Source organism: Dasypus novemcinctus (genome assembly GCF_030445035.2).
Source record: "Dasypus novemcinctus isolate mDasNov1 chromosome 11 unlocalized genomic scaffold, mDasNov1.1.hap2 SUPER_11_unloc_1, whole genome shotgun sequence".
Classification (NCBI taxonomy): domain Eukaryota; kingdom Metazoa; phylum Chordata; class Mammalia; order Cingulata; family Dasypodidae; genus Dasypus; species Dasypus novemcinctus.
In genome coordinates, this window is record NW_026688125.1 from 669144 (window position 1) to 689522 (window position 20379).

Below are 20379 nucleotides of genomic sequence, written 5' to 3' on the forward strand. Positions count from 1 at the left end.
CCATTTTTTGAATAAGCCATTCTTTCCCAGTTGAGAGGGTTTGGTGGCTTCATTGAATTTTATATGACTATATATATGAGGATCTCTATCAGCTCTCAGTTCAGTTCCATTAGTCTGTGTGTCTCTCCTTGTGCCAATACCATGCTTTTTTCTCTACTGTAGCTTTGTAGTATGTTTTGAAGTCAGGTAGTGTGATTCCTCCAATTTCTTTTTTCTTTTTTTTTTATTTCAAGATACTTTTATTTTTAAAACATTAAGCTTTTGGCCCATTCTGCGGTTATACAAGCTACAAATGCTTGCTCAGCAGGTGAAAGGCATCCCTTAGAAGGATGTTTGAAAGTGAATAAAAATCCATATAAAACAAAATAATCAAGTAGTTTCCATAGGAACACAGATAAGTGTAACCCCATCTCCTAGTCTTCCTTATTGCTGTGTCTGTGCCAACCCTACTCTTAGAAGGACATTTCAAAACTAGCAGTAATTAAGTTAAATGATCCCCCCCCCCAAATCCCTCCATTCAAGGTAAACTCACAGTTAGCAGCTACAAAAATGGTATTTACACATTAATACTAGCTGGAGCACAAGTGGCCGGGTGGCACTTCATCCCACTTTCCCAAGCACAGGAAAAAGGCAGAGCACTGGCGTCTTGCTCCTCTACTTCAGGTGGAAACCCCCGGCTCTCAATTTGTTGCATGACTTGCCATGCAGGCCCTGACATCACATAGTAGATGGTTGGCCTCTGGAACCCATTGAAAGTGGAAGCAGTAGCCACAGTGTAAGCCCCCAGCATCCAGTCAAACAGCATCCAGTCGCCCACGTGCATTTCCGGCAGGCCACAGTGCTCAACGATCCGATCAAGGCCATCACACGTGGGTCCCCATATGCTAGATGAGTAATACTTCTCATCTGGTTTGCATCTCTTCTGCAGAAGAAGCTTTACATGCTCATGATCATAAAGGATACAATTAAATGATCCATATACTCCATCATTCACATAATGCATAAAGGTTTGTTCACTCAATTCATCTTCATCATCAGAGCCTGTCTGTTCCTTAAATACAATTTATTTTGGCAATGATATTCACTGCAAGTGTGAAAGCTGAAGCAACATAATATCAGCCTGTTTCAGCTATGATTCTCACTCCAGAATCTAATGGGAAATACTTGTCTAATGCTGGATTAATGACACTGGTTATCTCTTCAAATTTAAGCTTCACATCATCAGATCTGGGAAAGCCACCACCAATATCAAGTAGATACATGCTGAAACTAACCTCAGCTCCCATGTCAAAGACACAGCGGGCATCATAGATGGCCTGCACAAAAGTTTCAGGATCAGTATAGCCACTTCCCACATGGAAGCTGACATCAATGACATCAATATCGAGCTCTTTAGCCCATTCCAAAAGAAGCTTGCTGGTTTTCTGTGTGGGTCCAAATTTAACACTGAGGTGGCAGACTGCTTTGGAGTCATCGGTGGCAATCCACAAAACCAACTTTTGCCTTTGGATATGCCCTGGCCACTTTCATCAACTCAACCTCGCTGTCAAAAGTCATCATCTCAACTCCATTATTGGCGGCATAGTTAATTTGAGACACTTGTTTACAAGGGTTTGCATAGATTATCCTCTCTGGCGGCACCCTGAGACTCTGCACCAACTGGATTTCAGTCTTGCTAGCACAATCAAATCCTGTCCCTATGGAAGCCAGGGTCTTCACTATGGCTTTACTGTCATTACATTTGACTGCAAAGAAGGGGGTGACACGAGGAAGAACTTTTAACCATCTCAGATGTTGCTTTAGAATGTCTCCAAGGTCCGCAACATAGAAGGCATCTTTATCATCATCAGAAGAAACTTCATTAATTTTTTGGCCCAGAATGTCCTTGGCAGTAAAACCTTCATTAGGAAATGGCAGTCAAACTCCTCATTACTGAAGTTGTTCATGGTTTCTTGATGTTCCACTGAAACACAACAAAATGGAAAACTAAGAGACAGAATTTAAAGAGATTTCTTTCAACTTTTCAGGAAGGCAATTCTCCAGGAATTCCAAATCTTGCTGAATTATAAGACTTGTGCCCTTGATGCAGCAGTGGAAATGTTCTCCTAGCACTTGGGTGCCAGGGCCACACCCCGAGGAGGTCCTGCAGCCCGCAATGCTGCCACCACCACCGCCCACCTCGCTCCCTCCCGCTGGAGGACTGCTGGCCCAAGGAGGCACCAGAACTGCTGCCAGAGGGTGGTTGGTGGCAGAGCTGCAGAGGCCTGACTTATTTTTCTTTTTCAATATGTCTTTAGCTATTCGGGGCCTCTTTCCTTTCCAAATAAATTTCATAGTGAGTTTTTCTAATTCCTTAAAGAATGCTGTGTTGATTTTTATTGGGATTGCATTGAATGTGTAGATCAGTTTTGGTAGGATAGACATCTTGATAATATTTAGTCTTCCTATCCATGAACAGGGAATATTCTTCCATTTATTTAGGTCTTCTTTGATTTCCTTGAACAGTCTTGTGTATTTCTCTGTGTATAAGTTTTTCACATCTTTAGTTAAATTTATTCCCAGGTATTTGATTTTTTAATTTACTATTGTAAATGATATTTGTTTTTTGATTTCCTCCTGAGCTTGCTCATTATTTGTATATAGAAATGCTACTGATTTTTGTGCATTCATCTTATAACCTGCAACTTCACTAAACTCATTTATGAGTTCTAGAAGCCTTGTTGTAGACCTCTTAGGGTTTTCTATGTATAGGATCATGTCATCTGCAAATAATGAAATTTTGACTTCTTCCTTTCCAATTTGAATGCTTTTTGTATCTGCTTCTTGCCTCAGTGCTCGAGCAAGTACTTCTAAGACAATGTTAAATAGAAGGGGTGAGAGTAGGCATCCTTGTCTTGTTCCTGATCTTAGAGGGAAGGATTTTAGGATTTCACCATTGTAAAAGATGTTGGCTGTGGGTTTTTCATATATACTCTTTATTATGTTAAAAAATTTTCCTTGCATTCTGATCTTTTGCAGTGTTTTTATCAAGAAAGGGTGCTGTATTTTGTCCAATTCTTTTTCTGCATCTATAGATATAATCATGATTTTTTCCCTTTAATCTGCTTATATGGTGTATAACATTGATTGATTTGCTTATGTTGAACCATCCTTGCATACCCAGAATGAATCCCATTTGGTTATGGTATATAATTTGCTTAATGTATTGTTGAATACAGTTAGCAACTATTTTGTTGAGGATTTTTGCATCTAGGTTCATTAGAGAAATTGATCTGTAATTTTCCTTTCTTGTGGTGTCTTTGTTTGGCTTTGGTACTAGGATAATGTTGGCATCATAGAAGGAGTTAGGTAATGTTCCTTCTGCTTCGATTTTTTGGAAGAGTTTCAGCAGGATTGGTGTTAGTTCTTTCTGGAATGTTTTGTAGAATTCACCAGTGAAGCCGTCTGGCCCTGGGTTCTTCTTAGTTGGGAGGTTTTTAATGACTGATTCTATCTCTTTACTTGTGATTGGCTTGTTGAGATCATCAATTTCTTCTTTCATCAATATAGGCTGCTTATGTGTTTCTAGGAATTTGTCCATTTCCTCTGAATTGTCATTTTTGTTGGAATATAGTTTTTCAAAGTATCCTCTCATGATAATCTTTATTTCTGTGGGGTCAGTGATGACATCTCCCTTCTTGTTTCTTATTTTGTGTATTTGCATCTTATCTCTCTTTTTCTTTGTTAGTCTAGCTAAGGGTTTGTCAATTTTATTGATCTTCCCAAAGAACCAGCTTCTTGGTTTTGTTTATCTTTTCAAGTGCTTTCCTATTTTCTATTTCATTTAGTTCTGCTCTTATCTTTGTTCTTTCTTTCTTTCTTCTTCCTGTGGGGTTACTTTGTTGTTTTTTTACTAATTCCTCCAAATGTGCAGGTAGTTCTTCAATTTTTGCTCTTTCTTCTTTTTGGATGTATGAATTTATGGCTATAAATTTCTCTCTCAGTACTGCTTTTGCTGCATCCCATAAGTTTTGTATGTTGTGTTATCATTTTCATGAGTTTCAAGGTAGTTATTAATTTCTTTTGAGATTTCCTCTTTGACCCACTGTTTTCTAAGAGCATGCTGTTTAATTTCCATATCTTGGTGTGAAATCTGGCTTCACTCCACTGTGGTCAGAGATATTATTTTTTATGATTTTGATCTTTCTGAATTCACTGAGCCTTTCTTTGTGGCTAGCATATGGTCCATCTTGGAGAATGATCCATGTGCACTTGAGAAAAATGTATATCCTGCTGTATTCGGGTGTAATGATCTGTAAATGTCTATTAGATCCAACTCCTCTAATATACTGTTTAAAGTTTTTATTTCTTTAGTGTTTCTCTTTTGAGATGTTCTATCCAAAGTTGATAGTGGTGTATTAAAATCTCCCACTATAATTGTAGAGTCATCTACTCTTTCACTTAGTTTTTCCAGTGTTTGCCTCATGTATTTGGAGGCGCCCTTGTTAGGAGCATAAATATTTATGATTATTTGTTCTTCTTGAGAGATTGTCCCTTTCACTAATATGTAGTAGCCTTCTTTGTCTCTCACAATTTTTTCACATTTAAAGTCTATTTTGTCTGATATTAATATAGCTACTCCTGTCTTTTTTGGTTATTGTTTGCTTGTAAGATTGTTTTCCAACCATTCACTTTCAACCTCCATGAATCCCTGGGTCTAAGATGTGTTTCTTGTAGACAGCATATAGATGGGTCATATTTCCTTATCCAATCTCCAAGTCTGAATCTTTTGATAAGTGAGTTTAATCCATTGACATTCAGTGTTATTACTTTCAAGGAATTATGTTAGCCATATTTTGATTGGACTTGTGTTTGTCATATTTTGTTTGTTTTTTTCCTTCTCTTTTTGTCTTTTTTGTTGCTCTTACACTCTCCTCCAACTCTGCCTCTCCTGTTTTTTCCTTTCTTCCTGAAGAACTCCTTTTAGTATTTCTTGAAGGGCAGGGTTCTTGTTGGCATTCTCTTTCAATTTCTGTTTATCTGTGAATATTTTGAACTCTCCATCATTTTTGAATGCTAGTTTAGCTGGGTAGAGTATTCTTGGTTGGATTTTTTTTTCTTTTAGTACCTTGACTATATTATACCACTGCCTTCTTGCCTCCATGGTTTCAGATGAGAAAGCAGCACTTAATCTTATGGAGCTTCCCTTGTATGTGATGGTTTTCTTTTCTCTTGCTTTTAGAATTTTGTCTTTGTCTTGAGCATTGGATAATTTGACACATATATGTCTTGGGGTGGGAATGTTGGGATTTATGATGTTTGGGGTGTGTTGTGCTTCCTAGACATGTACATCCATCTCTCTCAGTAGATTTGGGAAGTTTTCAGTCATTATTTCCTCCAACAGCCCTTCTGTCCCCTTTCCCTTCTGTTCTCCTTCTGTGATGCCTATAATACATATGTTTGTGCATTCTGCATTGTCATTCAGGTCCCTAAGTCCTAGTTGGATTTTTTCTATCTTTTTATCAATCAGTTCTATTATCTGTTTGATTTCAGATGTAATGTCTTCCATGTCACTAATTCTCTGCTCTGCCTCTTCTAATCTGCTGCTATTTGCAGCAAGTGCATTTTTCATTTCTTGAACTGTGCTGTTCATCTCCATCATATTTGTTATCTTTTTGCATAGGTCTGCAATTTCCTCTCCAAGTGTTTTCTTCATATTGTTAATCTCTAATATATGTTTTGAGATCTTTAATTACTTGTCCAATGTTCTGCTCCCCTTCCCAGCTTTTAGTTTGTTCATTGGATTCAGCCATGTTTTCCTAATTATTGGTTTGGTTTGTAGTTTTTTGTTGCTGTCTGGTCATCACTTTATCTTGATGGGTTTAATTAGTTCCTTAGCTTCTTTGTCTATTCTTGGGGATTAATTAGTTGTTCTTGCATAAGTGTTATGTCTTCTCTTTGTCACTTTGTTCTTCTTATTCTATGTTCTTGTTGCTGGCTAAGTTCACTTTGAAGGAAAATATTAGGGCCAGGGAAAGCAAAATGAGTAAGAAAAGAAAGTGTGTAATGTAGTATTGGTAATAACTGTTAACAGAGCAAAAATGTGAGATCTGGGAGAATGGATATTAGACTCACGTAAGTTGTGTTGAGTTATAGCAGTAAATAGAGTACCTATAATGAGACAGTCAACTGAATATTGGAGAAATAGAGTATGAATTAAAAAGCAGTGTTTTAATGAGAGAGGGAAAGAGAAAAGAAAGACAATAATATCAAGAGTGGATAAAAGACAGAAAACAGAACAAAGGTATTAGAAATTAAAAGTCAGGCAATTTGGGGGCCAAAGAAAGGGAGGTGTAAAGTAAGGGAGACAGTAGATGATGGAGAATAACAAGATGTGGGGGAAAGGGGATAGTGTAGGTGGCCAAAATCAATTCACACAGAAAAGAGGAAATGGAGGATGAGGAAACACAGCAAATGTGAAGCGCTCCCTGCAGCTCCTATTATATAAATTAAATATAATAAAATAAGAAGAAAAAGAGAGAAAAGAAAAAAAAAGAGAAGAAAAAAGAGGGTGGGCAAAGAAAAGGGAGGGAAACAAGCAAGAAAAAGAAAAGGAGAAAAAAAACTAAATAAACAAAAAAGGACCTTGGGGGATAAAATGGGAGAAAAGACCAGGAGATAATGCAATATTAGCAACCAAGACAAAAAAAGAAGAAAAAAGAAAAAGAAAAAAAACAGAAACGCTGAGGGCTAGGATAATCAAAGACCTCAGTGGACCTCATTGCATGGTGGATTCAGGGATGGGAAGTCTGTGATATTGCAGACTTAAGGTGTGTGAGTCTCTGGAGTGTGGGCCACCAGGGTTTAGGGGACACAGACCTGGGAACCATGCATCCAGTTAACAGGGGGCCTGGGAGCACTGCAGTGCAACACAGCCTTCAGGGATCCCTGCAGCTGGGCACAGCCCTAGGGAGAGGGGCCCCACCTGCAAACTCTGACCTCTGTGTCAGAAATCCAAAATTCCACCTCTTACAAGAATCTCTTCTGTTACTGTCTCACCAAATCGACATCCAGACACCTCCTGCCCTGCAAGCCCCTGAAACAGCCTGCTGGGTGTGCTGCTGCACTACAAAGAGTTCAGGGACCACCCCAGACAGGCTGCCAGCCCTAGGTGGAAGGGTTCCTCCTAAAACTTCTGACCTCCATGTCAGAAACTGCAAGTTCCACCTCTTGCAAGAATCTCTTCTGTCACTGTCTCACCAAATTGACATCCAGTCACCTCCTGCCCTGCAAGCCCCCGAAACAGCCTGCTCAGGTTTAGGAACACCCCACACAACAAAGATCCCAGGGATCACCATGGCCCAGCCGCCAGCCCTAGGGGGAGGGGCTCCAGCCAGAACATCTGACCTCTGAATCGGAAACCCAAAATTCCACCTCTTGCAAGAATCTCCTCCATCACTGTCTCACCAAATCAACTTCCAGACACCTCCCACCCTGCAAGCCCCCAAAACAGCCTGCTCAGGGCTTGGGAACTCCCCAGCAAAGCAAAGCCTCCAGGAATCACCACCACCGGGCAGCCAGCCCCAGGGGGAAGGGTCCCACTCACAACCGCAACCTCCGTGAAAGAGACCCAAAATTCTACCTCTTCCAAGGATCTCCTCTGTCACCATCCCACCAAATCAACATCCAGACACCTCCTTCCCTTCAAACACCCAAAACAGCCTGGTCTAGCAGGACTCCAACCCTACTCAGCCGCTTCTTTGCAGGAGAGATTATAAGGTGCACTCACTCAGACACCATCTTGCCTCCTACCCACAACTATCTTTTTAACATAGGGTAAAGCATCTGCCATATCTGAAAAGATTCCAGGTGTTGATGCTGGGGCAGCCATAATTGCTGGCTCAACAGGTGCATTAGGTTGAACTGGATATAAGCTAGGATAAAGACCTGGATGATATATGGAGACTGCATATTTCATTAGAGTAGACAGGTATTTTCTTAACTATAAAAGGGTTAGTACTAGGACTAGGCATAAAGCCAGGAGACTCTCCTCTGCCTTTTGGCTCAGAATTTCTTTCTTTCAAATGGCCCTCCACTTTCTGTTTGTCTATGGGTTTTGAAAATATAGTAATTTCTTCTTTGTCATCTTCCTCTGATTGTAAAGGATCTAAGGTGGCAGTAATTTGCTGGCACAAAGCTCACACAGATAAAAGGAATGGATTCCCCTCTTTGATATGCTCTCTGTAAAGCTTTCATTACACATCTCCACTGTTTCAAATTTAAAACATTATGCCCCTGAGGCTGAAACCAACCACAATGCTTTTGTATTAAAGCAAACAATTCAATTAACTCACAACTTTTTACAGGCACCCCACTAGCTTTCAACAAAGTTTTTAACACTTGCAAATATTCTTCCACACTTCCCATTTGAATACCCATTACCCTGATGACTTCGTGGAAATGTTACTTACCTAAAAGAAGACTTGAGTCACACTGCTTTGGACGTCATTTACAACCCTCATAGGAGTCCTTTCCGTGGGTCCCAATACTGTTTTGGAAGACTCACTTCTTTGGGCTCTGCATTGGGCACCATTTGTTGGAGATTTGGGCCTGAATGTTATTGGGAATGAAAGAAAGAGAAAAAGAAGAATGAAAGAAAAAGAGAGAGAGCTGGGATCAGGGGGTCTGTGAGTAGAGACTCATCAGACAACTTTTTGTTTACAAGACACTCTATATATACCCGTCTACATGAGAACAAGCAGCAACATGCAGTTAACTATCAGCATTACTCATAGTCTAAGGAACTTAAAAAAATCTTATCTCAAGGTACAAAGTCTAAGTGTTCAATTTACTACAAAACGTATGTGCTCATCTTTTCTTTTAGTCTTTAACAGCTTCCTCCTGTTTACTGGGAACTCTTTATTACCACATTCCTTCGGTTGCAAGCATAGCCATGGAAAGAGTATGTCTCTCCTTGTGAGACCTCTGTGCCACAGTTTCCAAAGGGAAAAAGCTATAAAATATTCCAGTCTGTAATTGGATGCAGAAGTTATACCATACTCAGCCATGAAAGGATAGTAGCTGCGGTTGCAACATTACATGAGGTGTCAGCTGACTTGGGCAGGGGGCATACTTTTTAGTTAATAGAGCTCATGATTTGCTGGTTGCTAATCTCAAGAAAAACCTAGCATATGTCAACTCACAGACTGACCTTTTTTGAAATCATACTGCTCACTCCTTAAAATATCCAAATCCTCTACTGTGATACTTTAAATCCAGTACTCTGTTGTCCATGCCTGAAAAAGATGATTCTCAAGATTGTGAGGTTCCTGTTTCTCAATTATTATCCCCAGGACCAGATTTACCAAAAATAAGGCAAAACAAAGCAAAACACACACACACAAAACAAAACAAACAACAACATAAAAATCCTTGCTAAACCTGGGTTAGATCAAATTTTAAGATGTGTCTTACCATAAACAGAAACAGATAATTATGAGGCAGACTATGAAGTAACCACTACAGTAGAAGCAATTACTGGTCAACAAGCCCCTAGCCTCACCATGCCCTAGTGAGCTGTGGTAAAACTTTTAAATAGAGGCAGTCATTTAGCTAAAAGGAAATCACAATATTTATACTGACCGTAGGTATGTGTTTGGAGTAATTCATGATTTGGGAAGTTTATGAAAACAAATGGACTCCCTGAAGCCATTAGGAAACAAATAAAAAATGGTAAATATCTGAAATAATAGATGTATTTCTATCACCTAAGGAAAAGGTAAAACAAAGAAAAAATGCTGTGATAAAAGTGGAAGCTCACACTCACAAAACTTAGAAGAAAAATGCCAACCTAGCAGCTCAACAATATGTGGAGACAACAAAACAGTTTCCTTATACAATGTCCCTCATAATCCCTCTCCAAATGAGTTAGCTCACAGTTAGGAAAGTGTTTTTGTATTTGAAAAAGAAAAATAGAGTCAGTAGGGTCACCAATTAAATTCTGGGGATAGAATCTAGGAAGTGCTGGATGGTGCCCTGTTTGCCCTAGAGTCCCTAGAAGAAACTACATGTGAGCACTCCATGAAATTACCCATTACAGAATGCAAAAAATGAAAAAGGACAAGGAAATATATTGGTGGGCAGTCTTTGATAAGGTACTTTAAAAAATCTGTAACCAGATTCATACATGACAGGCTTGTAAACTAGGCAAAATTTATTAATGTATGTATCTCCATAACCTTAACCCCCACACCTGGACTATTTGAACATCAGCTGAAGGGCTTTACCAGCCAGTTCTTTCAATGGATTTTAATTATATATAGTTTATGGCTTACAGGTATTAAGAATGGGTTGAGGCATTCTCTTGTCAAAATAAGAATGCTTTAACTGTAGGGGAAAAAAAGAAAATGGTTTTCCAAAGCAGGGAGTACCCTTTGAACTCTCAAGCAAGCTTCAAACTCACTTCACTGGAAAGGTTATAAAAAAGTGTGTCAATAAACATTTATGTAATCTAAGTATCTTTTTAAAAATGTATATATATATATTTAAAGTTTGTGTCAAGTGGTTCCCATCCAGCAAATCACCCACTGCCCATACCATCCAACACCTATGGTAAGGTAGAATAAATCCATGAGATATACAAATTAAAGCTTAAATATTGACTCACTGGTTCTGTCTTGGCCAAAACATTCCCTTTGGTCCTCATGGCTCTGAGGTCTATGCCATCAGGCAACACCACTGATCCCACAAGAGGTAATTATAGGGCAGCCCATGTATGGCGAACAGTTCACTAGAGAGGATCTGTAACAGTTTGATGCTGGATGGAGCCCAGAGAATCATGTCCTTAGAGCCAATCCATTCCTGTGGGAGTGGACCTATTGTAAATGGGACTCTTTGATTAGATTACTTCTGTAAGGCATGCCCCAGGGTGGGACTTAATCCTCTTACTAGAGTCCATATGGAAAGAGACAGACACAGGTGCTCAGAGTGAAATGCTCAGAAGCTAAGAGAGAAACCAGAAACTGAAAGCAACAGAGTTCAGAGGAGAAAGCAGAGACTGACAGATGACACCATGTACCATATGACAGAAGAGTCCAGGATCACCCACAGCTGATCTTTGAGGAGAGAGCATTGCCAGAAGATGTCTTGATTTGGACTCTTTTTTCAGCTTCACAACTGTAAGCTTGCAAGTCAATAAACTCCCTTTGGAAAAGCCAACTCATTTGGGGAAATACTGTTTTCATCAGCCTCGGTTAACTAAAACAGGATCCAATGATAGTGAATTGAGGTTTTTTCAGTATTGTAGGAAATCAGTGGAATATCCTCAGGGATTTTTTTTTTTTAAGTTACTCAAGATTTACTGACCCTCTACCACCTAACGACAACATCCCACCACCTGCAAACTGATGACATTATATTCTGGAAAAGAAAACAATGAAAAACCAATCTCTGACCTACTTGAAATAAACTTATCAGGTGTTAATAACTTCACATATAGCTGTCAAATTAGAAGGAAATGAGACTTGAGTACAACACATGCAGCTAAAACTAATGTCACTTCCAAGGTGGGTATATGAAATGGTACATGATTCAAAATTAAAATTAACCAAAATAATCCAGAAGCAGTTGACACTGTGTGTGTATCTGATGTGGACAGGTACTGCCAAGATCATGGAACAAGAACCCATTCAGCCAAGTGTTTTGTAGATTATGGGGAAGTTTTTTCAGTGATGAGGTACAAACACAGATACCCAGCAAGATTGCATGAAATGAGAGGTTCATAACATCAAAGAATCTGGAGGGGGAGAATGGAGAATCTTGGCATGGCAGGTCCCAGCTTACCTAGCCTAGGTTCCTGTGAGGGTTCATGGTAAGGCAGGTTGGAGCACATGTTTATTCCAGGCACTTGTCTTTACTGTGACCCAGATGGGAAGGATCCAATGGATCCTGGGCCTGGCAGTTTCACAATATATGGTACAAAAAGCAGATGTGACTAAGGCCATGTGGAGAAGCTGGGAGCAGCTTCTTATCATCCAAGCCATATGGAAATTGATGTCTTGCAAATAAATTATGCAGCAGGAAAGAGCTGCAGTGGCAAGGGGGCAATTCAAAAGAAGTGGCAGAGGCTGATCATAGAAGCTGAGGTTAGCTCTTATCATCCATACCTGTGAAGGTGCAGGTGTTGCTAGTTGTGGTTATACCCAGGGAAGTGTTAACTCAGGTGGTTGCTCAAAATGACTAAGTTAGGACAAGGTGAAGATGTGTCAAAATAATTTATTTCATTACACCAAAATTCCTTTGTTTAATTGACACCCTTGTGCTTTTATCTATATTTACAATTTTGTTTTTATGCTTTTGTTATCTTCCTCAAAAGCCGATTTTCCATACTTTCTCTAGACATCAAGATAAAACCCTTAGTTTAAATAACACTATTAGGAGCAGATGTGGCTCAGGTGGTTGAGTGTCCACTTCTCACATTGGAGATCCTGGATTCAGTTGCCTCATGCCTCCTAAAAAATTAAGAAAAACAAACAAGAAAAACAAAAGAAAAAATCAATTCAGTGAAGCCTATGTGGCTCAATGTTTGAGCTCCAGCTTCCCACATATGAGGTCTCTGGTTCAAACCCTGGCCTTGGTACCTCAAACAGACAACAAAAACAACAACAAAAATCCCAAGGGGACTGCACTTCATCAGTCCAACAGTGGTTTATATGGAATAATATCCAGGTAACCCTTCCTAGGAGAACAAAAAGCAAGTCAGCAAAGCCAGCATCAGGTGACCAAGGGTATTGGCTCTTCTAGGTTTGAATTTCCTAGTCTGAAAAGGCAGACTGTGTTCAGCACTCATTTTGTTTTCCTTTAAAAAAAAACTTTCTCCTGAGAAAGGAACAAAAAATCATACTTTCTCTCATTTTTTAAAAGCATCACTACATAAAATTATGGGTTTACAAAGTAATAAAATTTGACATCCAAATAAAATAGTTTTTCTCCCAGGAATTTCTCAAACTCTTCTTGTGTCATATATGATGCTAACAAATATAAAGCAGGTAATCTAAATTTCAGTTTTGTGACAAAATGCATGTTTTTCCAAAGCTGCACAGAAAGCTCACCTAAACACTTGGGACCTGAGAGAGTGGCCTTTAGGGAGCAAGCTGGGCACCCAGCAGCCTTGGGGCTGAGGTCCAGAAGCAGAACCCCCTGTGAGTGGGGACTGGACCATAAAGGCAGCAGAGAGGCCACAGGAGCCCAGAGACTTGGTGGGAAATCTCAGTCTCCATTCAGCCATGCTCCATTTGGTGTTCTCTGCACAAACCAAAGGCACCTGGATCCACTGTGTAAGGAGAGTGATAAAAGCACCTGGGGAAGTGGCTGCCTCCAGGGAGAAGACCAGGCTGGGGGAGCTCTCATTTACCCCCATGGAGCAGGGAAGAGCCTGAGGGCCATAAAGGACCACCTGCTCACAGGGCCTCTATTCTCTAAGCACCAAGCTCAAGCCCTTGCGAACCACATCCCTCCGGTATAAACCAATGGTCTCTTTCTGACTGCACTCACCACTGGGGAGGCATTACTACTGCCCATGTGCAGAGAATGGTTTGTCAGGTCAAATCCTCCAAAACTGCAGGTTCTCTGTGTGAAGGAGAGGCAGACAGGAGAGGAGTTACCCCTGAAGTAGCTGGCAGAGCAGCACACCAACCCCAGACCCCACTTGCGGGGTGTCACTGAGCCACAGATGTGTGTGCAGGTGGAAGTGATGGGGGAGAGGGTGCAGGACTCAGGTTCCCAGGAACCTCTTGCCTAAACAGAGGTCCACAGTGCCCCTGACATACAAACACCATGATCACCACAAAGCTCTCTGCATATTCTGTGCCCTAAGATTCCCAGTCTTGTCATGACCCAGCCTCCCATTCAACCTCCCTTATGTCAGTGACAAACAAAATAAGGGCTATTTATACAGGGTCATGCAGTTTTAGAAGAGAAGGCAGAAGCCCAGTGGCTGCAGAGAGCCTTCTAATGGACTTCTGTGTAGTTTAAATCACTCAGAAAGGAGCAAGGCTATGTTTATTGCAGGCTGACAGGCAGGCTCATGCACTGGTGTCTCCTAACCACAGCCACAACGTTACCAACCTACTTAAATATGACCCTTTTTCTAAACGTGTAAGGGGAAGAGACCACATTTCCCCAGAAAGAAAAAGTTGGATGAACAACTGTCTTCAACCACACTCTTTAATTTCATCAGGAAAATTATTGAAGTTTTATAAGGAAGAACTTCAGTGTCCTTTTAGCTTGTTTCAAACTTCATGGAATGCCTTTATATTAGGTAATATAAGGCAGTAATTTTATATTTCCAGAACTTGATTTGAATATACTTTTGACTAAAAAACTAAACAAACAATACCTAAACTTCTAAAAAAAATAAGTGAAAGCAAAAACACCCTATTTTTGGCACAGCTGATTATCTTTTTAAGTAGCTGTAAAAAGATGTGAACAGCAGATACATGTTTCTCAAAGGACTATAGTTAATACTATGTATACTAGAAGAGCATAATGAATATTAGAAATGCTGCTTATTTAAAATAGGCATGCTTGCTCTAAATACTTTAATTAGCTGACTGAGAAACACCCAGGAAGGGAAATTCCAGACACTGGGCTCCCAGATGTGGACTCAAATCCTGTGTCTGTCCTATGCAGTGTGATGAGTGAAGTGCTTAGACTCAGCTCTGGTTCGCCAGCAGCAACACTTAGGGACTGAAGACTGGATGGCAGGTGCTCAGTGAGGGCCACTGCACTCAGGACAGCCACCAGTGCCTCCTGACCACTGTGACCCTGAAGTTGAGGCTCAGTCAATGCCACAACCATGCAAATGAAGAGCTGGAATTCATTCTGTGAATTTCTACTCTAAAAGCAAAGCACACTGGGGAGGAATGGAAGGGCTGGATGTGGCAGTTTTGTCAAAAGAGGAGCAGGCAGCAACCTTTCAAGGTGGCAGGTGATGAGGACACCACAGAACCTTCTCCCTCAGCAAACAGCTGCTGCTGCTCTGAATAATGTAGGGTGGATGCGATCTCCAATGTGACATTCCTAATTCATAGCAATTTAATGGGATATCTAACTTCCTTTATAGTCAACTTGGCTGGACCTTGATCTACTCTGTAAAAAGAGAAAGACCCACATGCAGAAACGTTCACCAAACCACCTAACAAAGCACATGGTGTTGCACCCACCCTTCAAGGCTGATTTTTAATATTAGTTTTCCCTTCCCACCTTATAAGGCTGAGTAAAGGTTCCCATGTTTACAAAGGCAATGATTTTATTTCAGTTCCTTTCCCCTGACTCAGGCTTCATGACAGTGTGAAGTCCAGATGCCACACTTGGTAGCATCTGCACATCCTTCTATAACCAGCAGCAGCTTCACAAGACTGGGGCCCAGCTTGTTATTTCTAATGCACATGAAATAGCTGATAAAGAATTTATGAGGAAACTATGACTGCAATAAGTTAAGCACATATTTAAGTTTCTAAATTCCTGCTGTATGCATTTATTCATAAAATTGAAAGCTTAAAGCTAAGAATGGACTGGTTTTCTTAAATACCAACTAAGACCACATCCTAAGATAAGATAAGCTATCTGGAACAATTTTTCTTTCAATCAGTGGGGGATTGACAAGGAGTATAACAATAAACAGTCCTCAAACTAATCTCCAACTTTTTCTGTAATACCACATAGTTCTTGAAGCAGCACTCCATAAATGGAGAAAATAGGTTGTAAACATTAAAAGAAAAATAACACAATCTTTGATTTTGTGATATAAATGAAGCTATGTACTCCTTGCATCTTCTGTACAATTATAGAAATGTTTCAGACATACTTGTGGAGAAGGCAGCTAGTAAGTGGAATATGCCATGCAGTTGTCATGCATGTCTCTTCCCCCAAACAAAAATTTAATGACCAAATAAAATAAAGACAAGTGACACATCCAGTGTGTATGAGGCATTATCATTTCCCTGAGGTTTCATTAAGCAAATATGGCATTTTTAGAAGACAAAAAGATCAAGGTTGAAGAATAAAGGACAACTTTCAGTAAAATGAAGGAAATATATGAAAAGGAGAATGCAAAAGAACTTTAAAAATAAATAGAGCAAAGAAAACAATCCTAACCCCCTGAAAAACAACAAGAAAAATGTCTTATTTCTCAGTAAAATGTTGTTTTACATTACTTTCTCTGGATAATTAGAAAATTAAATGTTGTTTTCCTTATTGTACAGTAAAGAAATGTGCACAAATATAATTGAACACTGAACACATTTCAGCAAGTGCTAAACTGCCCAGTGCTGCCCTAAGTTCATAGTACCTTAAAAATATTTAAACTTGGGCTGAGATTACATACATTGCTATCATTATGGGGCAAAATAAATATTTTCTTTTAAAAAATGGTACTTGAAAACAACCTTGTCTGATGTCTACATGATGCCTGTGGAATCAGTCCCTGACCCCCATGTTAGCACAAATCTGATAAAAAGAACTTTCAGAGGGAAGTTCTTGATGAAGTTACATTGTTATAAATGATGACATATGCAGTCTATGATTTAGGTATCATATTGATAATGTATCATCTTCTGTTGTGAGCCTACATATATCGTGAATACCATGAGGGTCATATGAACAACTGAATGTACTCAATTTGGAAAAATTGTCTGTGTCACATAATTTAAACCCACAAGGTTGTCAGCCAATTAGGGGAGTGGGCTGTTTTATCATGGGCATGAGCTGGGAAGACACTGGTGTGCTGAGCCTGTACCGAGTCTGGCCATGGTATATTATACAGAACAGATGTGAGGCTGACTGAGCAAGAAAGAGAACTGTCATTTCAGCACAAAAACAAAACCCAAACAAAAAGTACCATGCTAGAAAGGAAGAGAAAACTTTTGCTACATAGTAATAGTATTAAAAGAGCCACAAGATTCCTTTTTAGAATCTTTTAGAATGGAGAAGGGTGTTTCACATTGGTGCTGACCAGACAAGGACCTGGTGACATATAAGTAGCACAGCCTTGGGCTGGGGAGGATGGCAGGATGGAGGGCCACTGTCATCCTGAAGAGCTGGGTGGGAGCCCAGGGCTTCTCCAGGCTCTGGGCATTCATACAGACCATGTGCCAGCTTCAAGGGGACAGACACATCCTCTTACCAGTCTAACCACACAGTAGTAAAACTGAGAAGCAGTTTATTATCTGTAAGCAACTGCTTCATTTCTGGCTACATACAGGAGAATAGACAAGATGAGTGTGTACATTTCCAAATGCTGCTTCTTTTGTTTAAAAAGATAAGAGCATCTAAGAGCTTAAGTAAAACAGAAGAGCTCTAATCTTCTTCCCTTTTAGTTAGCAGAGACAACAAGCATGTCTCTCAAGGCATCAAAGCAGAATGCTCTGATCCATATGGGCTCTCAGGAGTTTGGGGGGGCCTCCATACTTATCTTCCCAGCCCCAGTGGCCTCCCACTATCAAAAGGACAGATGGGAAGAGGGGGGAGCATGGCTATTAGCAACCTTTGTTCCTTTTGTTTGGGGCTTGTGTTGCCCTGTGTGACTGGAAGGGGGATGGAGCAAGAAGCTGAGCCTTTTTCTGGTCAGAGCCTCTGACTCAGGTTCTGATGCTTTTGCCTCAAGGGATCTCCTATTCCCAACCTAATGTGTTGGAATACAATAGTGGTGTGAAATTGACACGCAGGCTTCCATGTGCCCCATGAACAGAACTGGGGAGCCTCAAAAGATCCCACTGTAAGCATGAAAAACCCTGCATGGCAAATGTGCAATATCAACAATTATCTATCTACTGATATGCTATGAGCACCTCACAGATTCCTGTTTCAGAACCAGAGACCCTGGTTAGAACAAAACAATCATTACTGAAGTTGCTAAAGTCTGTTGGTGCACAAAAACACACACAATGAAAGACATTATATTTTATCTTGGTCACTATATTATGACCAAGTGATGAGAAACAATAATATATTATATATTGTTTAAATTATCTTCTAGGGGAGTTGTTTGTAGTGCCAAGCTCCTCTGTGAAAGAACACAGGAAAATGTCTACAGAAAGTTGGTAGTAGTCAACCAGCAGGAACCATCAGATTCAGGTGCATCTCTAAGTGAAAACAGGCGTCACCTTCAAGATGGCAACCATCAGGAAGCAGACTTGGTCCAGTGGATAGGGTGTCCGTCTACCACATGGGAGGTCTGCGGTTCAAACCCCGGGCCTCCTTGACCCATGTGGAGCTGGCCCATGTGCAGCACTGATGCACACAAGGAGTGATGCCCCACGCAGGGGTGCCCCTGCATAGGGGAGCCCCATCACAAGGAGAGCACCCCATAAGGAAAGCCGACCAGTGTGAAAGTTCAGCCTGCCCAGTAATGGTGCCACATGCACGGAGAGCTGACACAACAAGATGATGCAACAAAAAAGAGACACAGATTCCCATGCCACTGAAAACAACAGATGCAGACAAAGAACACACAGCAAATGGACACAGAGAACAGACAACTGGGGCAGGGGAGGGGGAAGGGGAGAGAAATAAATAAAATAAATCTTAAAAAAAAAAGATGGCAGCCATCAAAGGGACCCTGTGCAAGAGGTGTAGGAGGAGAAACCTTCATCCTCAAATTTGATTTTTAGACCTTCATCTAAAAGGAGAGTAATTAGTGAGACAGAAAATTCAGAAGACTTAGCTGGTGGACAACAGAGAAAGCACCACAAATCTGCTAGCATTTACCTTTCCTCTGATGAAAGTCTTGCTCTATAATAAGGAAGATAAGGTGTAAAAGATTCTGTAGGAGTGAATCAATGGAGACTATCAAATCTGGATGTTGATACTGGTTTAAGTGAACATTCTCGTGATTGGTTGAATCAGGATTCAGTTTCAGATCAATTCAGTGTATAATTTGAAGTTGAATCTCTTGATTCAGAAGATTAGTGAAGAAGGACAAGAACTCTCATATGAAGATGATCAGGTTTATCAAATTACTGTATATCAAGCAGGGGAGAGTGATACAGACTCATCTGAAGAAGATCCTGAAATTTCCTTAGCTCTCTGTGGGAAATGTACTTCATGCAATGAAATGTATCCTCCCCTTGTGGAAATGCATTACAACAGATGTGAGAATTGGCTTCCTGAAGATAAAGGAAATGATAAAGGGAAAATACCTGGGAAAGCCATACTAGAAAACTCAACACATGTAGAAGAGGACTTTAATGTTCCTGATTTCAGAAAAATGACATAGAGGAAAATAATAAAATCACACAAGCCTCCCAATCCCAAGAAAATGAGGGCTATTCTCAGCCATCAATTTCTAGTAGCAACATTTATACCAGTAAGAAGATGTCAGCCATCTGCCCATTGGGATTTAAGCCCCCTCTCAAGTAGAAGCAGTGGGATCACCATCCTGAAATTCTCAAGACTGGGGAGTGAACAATGGACTAAAGTAGACTTAGTATTATTCTATTATAGATTTAATATTATTCTAGCAATGGAAGAACTTTTATCATTGATGTAAAGGTAGTGGCCACCAGAGGTTCTGAGGTGAGGGAGAGGGAAGAATAGATATAATATGGGGACATTTGGGGCATTGGAATTGTCCTGCATGACATTGCAATGACAGGTATAGGCCATTACATTTGGTCATAACCTATAAAATTGGGTAAGGCAGAGTGTAAGCTATAATAGAAACTATAGTACATTGTTAATAACAATGCTTCAATATGTGTTTATCAATTGTAGCAAATTTACCACACTAATGAAAGATGTCAATGTGGGAAAGTGTGGGAGGGTTAGGGTGAGGGGTTGGGGAATATGGGAATCCCCTATATTTTTTATTAAACATTTATATAATCTAAAGCTTCTTTAAAAATTAAAAAAAAATTAAAGCTGTCCAAGAGTTTGAGAGGAATGAAACACAAGATAAAGAAAAATGCATGGAATCTAGTTTCCATCTTTGTGCCATTGAACCTTGTGACCTAAAATTGACTGTATCATCCATGACAAAAAAGGACATCTTATGGCTTGTTTTACATGTTCAAAAAAGCTAAAAAAAAACCCACAAAAAACAAAATAAGGCCTGCCCAATATGTAGGCAGCTAGTTCAAATGATTATGCTAACTTATTTCTCCTAATTGACTTGTTTGTAAGAGTAGAATTATATATTTCTAACTATGTAACTCTAAAAACTCAGATAGTTATTTTTGCAACATTAAATTTATTTTTATGTTTTTATACATATTGAAGTGTAAAAGTATCTCAGTCCATGTAGAATTCTTCGCCTTAATGTAATTTACCTACTTGGAGAGGGGATATGGTTTAGTGAATATTCATTTCATTTTAGGAAAATTTCACTTCTCTTTATAGTTCATA

At 39.9% G+C, this 20379-nt stretch overlaps 1 pseudogene; it reads right to left on the reverse strand.

Moving 5' to 3' along the window:
• Positions 1-549: 549 nt before the first annotated feature.
• LOC131277370 (ornithine decarboxylase pseudogene) lies at positions 550-2108 on the reverse strand (annotated as a pseudogene).
• Between the last annotated feature and the right edge of the window lie 18271 nt (positions 2109-20379).